Below are 8,890 nucleotides of genomic sequence, written 5' to 3'. Positions count from 1 at the left end.
GTGTGCTAGCTTCTAGGCAATGAAGATTTGGAAGATTCTAATTCTAGATACTGATATATGGTCTTTGTTGTGTGGGTATTTTTTCCTTTTTTTTTTTTGTTGTTGTTGGGTTTTTTTGTTTTTTGTTTGTTTGTTTGTTTGTTTGTTTTCGAGAAAGGGTTTCTCTGTGTAGCCCTGGCTGTCCTGGAACTCACTTTGTAAACCAGGCCGGCCTCGAACTCAGAAATTCGCCTGCCTCTGCCTCCCAAATGCTGGGATTAAAGGCATGCACCACCACACCCGGCTTTTCCATGGTTTTTTTTTCTGCCTGATTCTTAGAAGAATGTAGTAGCTGTGGGTTGGCGGGTAGGAAAAGCTCTGTGGTCCTAATCAGTGTGTTCACTTGGGGTTCTAGGTAAAATGGGTTTCTGTATTTTCTTAGGGTTTCTGTTGCTGTGATAAAATACTGAAGCCATCAATCAAGTTGGGAAGAAAAGAGCTTAGTTAGCTTGGATTTCCACATTGCTGTTCATTATTGAAGGAAATTAGGGCAGGAATGCAAACGGCAGGATTCTGGAGGCAGGAGCTAATGCAGAGGCCATGGGGAGATACTTCTTACTGTCTTGCTTCTCATGGCCTGCTCAACTTGCTTTCTCACTAATTGAGAAAGTGCCTTAAAGATGGATTCCACAGAGGTATGTCCTTACCAGAAACTCCTTTCTGTCTGATGACTGTAGCTTGGGTCAGTTTGACACACAAAACCAGTGAGTATATGGATGTTGGGATGAGGAATAGGATGAGAGTAATGAAGGAGTTTCACAAGAAGAAGGAAACCAGGGTTTACCACCAGGTTCTGCTTAATTGATCCCTTTGAATGGGAACAGAAAGAGAGGAAAGACCATAGCAGGTCTCCTTTAGCACTGGGAATGGCACTGTGGGATTTGACTTGGAGGAATGGTGGAAGAAGTGAAGATCTTTAGTTAGCCTACTTGCTTTCCTGTTCAGAGTGGCCTATAGGCTTCCAGTGACTTCCTGTTGGTATTGGGTGGTGGGATAATGTAAGGGTATGAGGAAGGAGGTTTGGAGGTTAGGATCTCCATAGTTTACTCTAGATGGGGGCAGGGCGAAGAGAGGCCTTGAGAGGTGGTCTGCTACAAAACTAGGTATGAGGACAGAGTAGATTTGGAAGAGATGAGGGAAAGATGAAGATCTGGTGTTAGGACTACTGATTTCCCTGATAAATGAGGCCTGTGGCTACTGGGACTGCCTGCTGTTAAGAACTCCATCCAAAGCAGGGGGACACAAATTAAGTAGTGGGAGAGGTCATTTAGGAGGAGAATATCTGTGGGACACAATAGAGATGGGCCCAGGAGGGAAAGGGAGGGTCCACCAGGTAGTCTGCAGGGCTTGGAATGAGACTGGGGGTTTGAACTTGTAGAAATAAAGGGGAAGGTGAGGATCTGAGGTTAGTCTACCTGCTTCTCTGGCTAGAGTGGGTCTTTGAGTTCCCAGGGAGGGCCTGCAGCAGTTGGGGGCTTAGATTAGGCAAGGATTTGGGGAAGGGAGATAGGAGAGAAAGACCTGCAAACAGGGCTCAGAGAAGTCCAGACTTAAGGCCCAATTCTCTTTAGTTGCATATGCCACCACTGTGATCAAATAGCATTGTAACAGTTAAATGACCCAGACTGTAGGATTTCGTTATAGCAGCAATAGGAAACTAATTTAGTGTCAAAAACATTCTAACCATTTTGTAGCTGGTATTGTTCACCCTATAAGTACCAGTAAGAAGGGAAAAGACAGTACTAACAAAGGCAACTGGATCAGGCATAGTTCTTCAAAGTCAAAAGGCTTATTATCTAATCCTTGAACTGAGTATGAAGATGTTCCTGTTCTTGATTCTTTGTATTCTCTCCATGGGTTAAAAAAAAATTAAAAACTCATTTTATTTATTACTATTTGTAAAAGGGAATCTATTTGTTAAAAGACATTACCCCACCAAAGGACCCCTTTGCAGAATATAATATTTCTGTAGAAAGTTCCCTATCTATCAATAGTCCACATTGTTTTATTTTCTGTTTGCATTCCTGGCCCAGCTGACAGCCTTCTTCAACTCAGCAGAGAAGAGAAATACTCAAGAAGATTTATTTATTTATTTATTTATTTATTTATTTATTTATTTATTTATAATTTCACAGGACAGGAGTATTTTGATGAGTAGGACAAATTATTTTCCAGAGACATTATCCTAAAAAGAGATTTTAAAAGGTAAATGAATAAATAAAAATATAGCTTCTGACTATGAAAGAATTGTGAAGATACACAGTATTCTGAAATGGGAAATGCTGTGCAATGTCCATGTGGACAGGAGAGCCTGAGACACAAGAAATATTCCAGGTAGAATTGCAGGGTAACACTTTTGCTGTCATAAGAACTAAAAAGAGTATATTATCCATACTGATCATGATTTCAAAGGCCTTCAGGAGAGGGCAGATTTGGCTTGTTGAAAAAGAATGAAGAACCAGTGAATCAAACTACAACAGGGGATGTAGCAAGTTGCCTGAGATCCTTTGGGAAATGGAATAGGTAATGGTGCTTTTTTATAGAAATAATAAAATGTGCTGTATGAAAAACAAAGATAGATGCAGGGAGAATTCTATTCCTCATTAGTGTTTCTTGCTGTATTTACAAGTAGAGATTTGAAGGACATGCTTATTATACTGCTCTGAAACTATAAGAGAATTCTAGACTGTAAGAGACTTTTGAGCCCAGGGCCTTGTGTCCTTCTGAAGACGAGGAAATGACAGAAGGAAGCTGTGAACTCAGAGGGAAGGGTCCCCCTCCCCAGATTTCGGACTTTGGAATCCTCCCCAAACTCATTCAATGGTATCAGAAAGTAGACCTTAGAAAGGTCATGGTGTTACAACTGTTGTCTGAGAAAAGACTGAGATTATATTCTTTCAGCTCTTTGTGTTTTGAAAAGAAAGCACTGTTTTTAAACCAGAATGAAGGGCCCCATCAGACATTACATCAGATGGAACTCTACCTTGGACTTCACAGCTTTAGAACTATAAAACCAAAATTGTTTAAGCTACCTACTCTATGAGATTCTGCTATATCAATCTGAGCTAAGACATCTTCATCTAGATGGCAACTGAAGTGGCCAGAACATATGGAATGAAGAGAAGGGAGTGAGTGCGACCGAAGACCTGAGAACAGAAAGGACTCACAGCAACTCAAAACTGGAGAGAGAAATCAATGATATGAAAGAAAACAAAATAGCCAAAGAAGGCAGAGTAGGCAAAAATGAAGGCCCCTAGAGCAACAAACAACAACATACAGCATCACTAAATCAGAGAAATAAAATAAAGGATGTGTGCAGCCCCTGGGGTGCTGGTCAGAGGAGTCTGAACTGGAGGATGTCTGATCATCTTATATTCAAGAAACGTAGACAGACAAGTAGACAAGAGAAGGTCAGGAAAGGCAGAAAAAGATTTCTACTTTTAAATGATGAAAGCCCTGGTGTCCGATGATGTCATTAGAAAGAGTGTGCATAAAAGTCAAGTCAGGGAGAGAAATCATGTCTCTCTGCCTGAGACATGATGATACTTGAAGCACAGGGGGAAAAAAAAACCCAAAACAAAGAGGCTCTAATTGTCTGGCAGCAAACAAATACAGTTAATATGTCAAATAGACTTACTCAGAACACATCAGAAAATTTATAATCTTACCCGTTCTATTTCATCACCTGCTTTAAGTGCGTGGAAGACTGTGGATATGTGAAATAACCCACAGAAAACAAGAACAAAACCCACTAAGATTGCTGAGAATATATATGGTTCTTCTACTATAATTCATTGGAAGTTTAATGACGGCTTATTAGCCTCTCTTCACAGTTTGCGAATGAAGTATCTGACGCACAGCTATTGGAGTTGTGCTGTGAGAATGGAGCAGAAGTACAAGGCACTGGGATTCATACTGTCTGTTAGAAAGCTATTCCTTTACTCGTTTCTCCATAATTTATATTCATTTCTCTGCCAATGAAATGAAGCAAACAAAGTAAAACAAAGCCAAGCAAAACACACATACTAATGCCAGTTTCCTTGTCTTCTCTCTGGGTTTGGCTTGATTCTGGTCTCTTCTTTGCTCAACCAGTTCCATACCTACATCTTTCTTTCGCACTGTCCCTAGGGATTCTGCTTCATTATGATCTCTGCCAACCCCTAGCCTTCCTCTATGTCCCAACACACTGCTTATGCTCAGGTACATGTCATTATGAGAAGACTATTTCAATATTTCAACTACATCAGTCCTCCTTCTTCTTCTTCTTCTTCTTCTTCTTCTTCTTCTTCTTCTTCTTCTTCTTCTTCTTCTTCTTCTTCTTCTTCTTCTTCTCCTTCTTTTCTTACTCTCCTCCTCCTCTTTTTCCTCCTCCTCCTCTGCCTCTTCCTCCTCTGCCTCTTCCTCTTCTCCCTCCTTCTCCTCCTCCTTTTTCTAGGTCTCAAGGGGGAAAGCACAGACATAGAAGGACTGAAAAGAGTAGGATTGGGGTTCCTGTTGTAAACTTCCCAAATAATCAATAAAAAATAGTCCTAAGCTCTCCTTGATGATTTCTTCCATGTTGATTAAACATTCATTTTATCATTTATGTTCTCATCCACAAGACCTGTCCTTCCATTAACGCCAGACAAGGCCATCCTCTTCTTCATATGCATCTAGAGCTATGGGTCCCTCCATGAATACTCTTTGGTTGGTGGTTTAGTCCCTGGGAGCTCATGGAGGCCTGGTTAGTTCATATTGTTCTTCCTGTAGGGTTGTAATCCCCTTCCCCTCCTTCAGTCCTTCCCTTAGCTCTTCCATTGGGGTCCATGGGCTCAGTTCAATATCTGGCTGTGAGTATCTGCATGTGTATTAGTCAGACTTCTGTCAGCAAGTGTTTCTTGGCATCAGCAACAGAGTCTGGGCATAGTGTCTGCAGATGTAATGGATCCCTAGATAGGGAAGTCTCTGGATGGCCTTTTCTTCAGTCTCTGTTCCATTTTTTGTTCCTGTCTTTCCTTTAGACAGTAACAATTCTGGGTTAAAAAAGCATGAGATGAGTAGGTGTTTCCATCCCTTAACTGGGGGTCATAACTGTCTACTGGAGGTAGTCTGTACCGGTTGTATCGCCCCATTGTTGGGCATTTCAGCTAATGTTGGGTCTAGGAGCCTCTCCATTCCCTGGTGTCTAGGATTTTCTAGAGGATGCCCCCAGTTCCCCATCCCCCACTGCTACATATTTCTATTCAATTTCCTGACCCTCTGCATTCCTCTCCTGTCCCTTTCCATACCTGATCCTTTTCCCTCTTTCCCTTCTCCATCCTTTCTCCCTCCCAGGTCCCTCCCTCCCTCTGTGGTACCTTCTGTGATAATTTTGCTCCCCCTTCTATGTAGGATGGAAGCATCCACACTTTGTTCTTCCTTCTACTTAAGCTACATATATTTGGTAGGTTGTATTGTGGGTATGCTGCGCTTTTGGGCTAATATCCACTTATCAGTGAGTACATACCATGTGTCTTCTTTTGTGTCTGGGATACCTCACTCAGGATAATATTTTCTAGTTCTATTCATTTGGATGAGAATTTCATGAAATCACTGTTGGGAGTGTTTGTGGAGGGAAAACTGGGGAAGGGGATATCATTTGAGATGTAAATGAATAAAATGATTAATAATTAAAAAAGATTTTTATGTTGCCTGAAGGTGTGTGTGTGTGTGTGTGTGTGTGTGTGTGTGTGTGTGTGTGTTATTGTTGGGATGGAACCCATTACCTTATAAATTCCTGCCAAGTGCTCATCACTGAACTGGCTCCAGCCTCTGAAGTACTTTCATATCCACATTTAGCTACATCTTGCTCAGAACTTCAAGGTTATATAGCAAGGGTGTCTACTGTATTTTCTAGAACAATCAACCCAATTTATTTCTCACTGGATATTTACTATTTCTCTGGAAGATTTGTGGAAGTCAATAGTTTCTATTTCCTTCTATGGCCTCTATTTAACTTAGTCTTGTCCCTCACACTGTGATATATGTAAGATGCCTAGACAGACTCCATATCCAGTTCTCACAGAACACATAGATTCTGTGTCACCTCTCCTTTCTTCCTCCAGCACCCTGTACTTATAGGTTGGCTTCCCCCCACCCAGAGAGACATTTACTGTAAGACATTAATCATTTTTCATTGAATCCTAGAGTTATGAGATCTATCTATCTATCTATCTATCTATCTATCTATCTATCTATCTATCTACCTACCTATCTATCTAAAATAAATTTTAGTGGTCAAATGTTTTCAAACACTTAATGTCTTAGATGGCCCAAAATGCTATTTAAACAAAACAAAACAAAACAAAACAAAACAAAACACTATAGACTGGATGAATTAAACAAGTATTTTTTCCTAACAGTCTTGGAGTCTGAAATCTAATATGAAAGAGTTGGCAGATTTTGTGGGTGAAGGGTTCCATGGTGGTGTAGCCATGTTCTTGTTTTGTGCTGCCATGGTAGAAGGAGGCAGGTGAGCTGTCTAGAATTCCTTCATTAGGGTGCTAACCAAGTCTTCAGTCTCCTCCCTCAGGATCTAATTCCTATTCAATTTTTTTCTCCTAAGACCTTCTCATTTCCAATTAAATAGAATTTCAATATAGGTAGTTTTGAGAACATAAACATTCTAAACAGCAGAGATATGGTTCTTTATGAGATAAAAATTAGCTTGGTAAGTATCATAGAACTCTTAAAAAGAAAATACAAAAGATAACATTTTTCTTTATTTTTCCCACAGTAAACATCCTAAGGGCTAATATTGTGTTTTAAAAGACACTGGAGTATTAAATTTTATCTAAATATTTTATTCTGCTTCATTTTTCCCGATTGAATTAGTTACATTCTCGTAGTGACCAAATGTGTATCAGGTACACACTTGAGGGGGAAAGGGCTTCTTTTGGCTTACAGTTTCAGGTTCCATCATAGCAAGGACGGCATCTGGACATGCAGAGTTTGAGCTAAAATACATTCTTTGCATATAATTTATATTGGGGTTATGGTCTAACTGCATATCAGCATGTAGAAAAATGCAAATAGATCCATATTTATCACCCTGCACAAAACTCAAGTCCCAGTGGATCAAAGACCTCGGCACAAAGTAGATTCACTAAAATTGACAGAAAAGAAATTGAAGAGTAGCGTAGAATGCATTGGCACAAGAAACAACTTTATGAACAGAACACCAATCATACGGGCACGAATATCAACATTATTCAATAGCACCTCATGGAACTGAAAAGCTTCTGTAAGGCAAAGGATATCATCAAAGGGACAAAACAGTAGCCTAGAGAATGGGAAAAGATTTTTTTTTTTTTTACCAGTTCCACATCTGAAAGAGAGATGATTTCCAAAATATATAAAGAACTCAGGAAACTAGACAATAACAAACCAAATAATTCAATTAAAAACAGGTATAGACGGCTGGTGAGATGGCTCAGTGGGTAAGAGCACCCGACTATTCTTCTGAAGGTCCAGAGTTCAAATCCCAGCAACCACATGGTGGCTCACAACCATCCTTAATGAGATCTGACTCCCTCTTCTGGAATGTCTGAAGACAGCTACAGTGTACTTACATATAATAAATAAATAAATCTTAAAAAAAAGAAAAAACAGGTATAGATCTATACAGAGAATTCTCAACAGAGGAATCTCAAACGGCCAAGAATAGTTTACAGAAATGTTCAATGTCTTTAGCCATCATGCAAATACAAATCAAAACTACACTGAGACTTCATTATATACCTGTGAAAATGGCTAAAATCGAAACCACAAATGAAACCTCATTTTGTGAAGAATGTGGAGCAAGGGGAACACCCCTTCATTGCTAACAGGAGTATAAACTTGTAGAAATACTTTGAAAATCAGTATGATGGCTTTGCAGAAAATTGGGAATACCTCTACCTCGATATTCAGCTATAGAACTCCTAGGAATATATCCAAAAACATGTTGTACCATACCACAATGATATTTTCTCAACTATGTTCATAGAAGCTTTATTCATAATAGTTAGAAAATGGAAACAACTAAGATGTCCCTTTACTGAAGAGTGGATAAAGAAAATCTGGTACATTTAAACAGTGGAATATTACTCAGCTGTTAAAAATCAATGGATGGAGTGGAAAATATTATCCTGAGTAAGGTAACTCAGACCCAGAAAGACAAACATGGTATGTCCTCACTTATAAGTGGATATTAGCTGTAAAGTAAAGGATAACCATGTTACAGTCTACAGACCCAGAGAAGCTGAGTAGCTAAGAGGATTCAGGTGAGGACACGTGAATCTCTCTGAAAAGGGGAAATAGACTAGATATTTCAGTTGGACAGGGGTCTGGAGAGGTGGAGTGGAGAAGAGGGGAGGATGGAGGGCCAGAGTACTAGGAGTGACAACTGGAATCAGGAGGGTATTTCTAGGACACGCTAGAAACCCAGTCCAATGAAAACTCTCTGGAATCTAAGAAGAAAGGATAGACTATCCAGAGACTACCCCACCCAGGGATCCATCCCATCATCAGCCACCAAACCCAGACACTATTGCACATGCCAGAAAGACTTTGCTGAAGGGAACCTGATATAGCAGCCTCTTGAGAGGCTATGCCAGTGCCTGGCAAACACAGAAGTGGATGCTCACAGTCATCTATTGTATGGAACACAGGGCCCCCAATGGAGGAGCTAGAGAAAGTACCCAAGGAGCTGAAGGGGTCTGCAACCCCATAGGGGGAACAACAATATGAACTAACCAGTACCCCCAGAGCTTGTGTCTCAAGCTGCATATGTAGCAGAAGATGGCCTAGCTGGCCATCATTGGGAAGAGAGGGCCCTTTGGTCTTGTACCCA

The sequence above is a fragment of the Mus pahari genome, chromosome 4 (genome assembly GCF_900095145.1).
Source record: "Mus pahari chromosome 4, PAHARI_EIJ_v1.1, whole genome shotgun sequence".
In the NCBI taxonomy this organism is placed as follows: domain Eukaryota; kingdom Metazoa; phylum Chordata; class Mammalia; order Rodentia; family Muridae; genus Mus; species Mus pahari.
The sequence above is the reverse complement of the archived record's forward strand: the minus strand, read 5'-3'. Positions refer to the sequence as shown.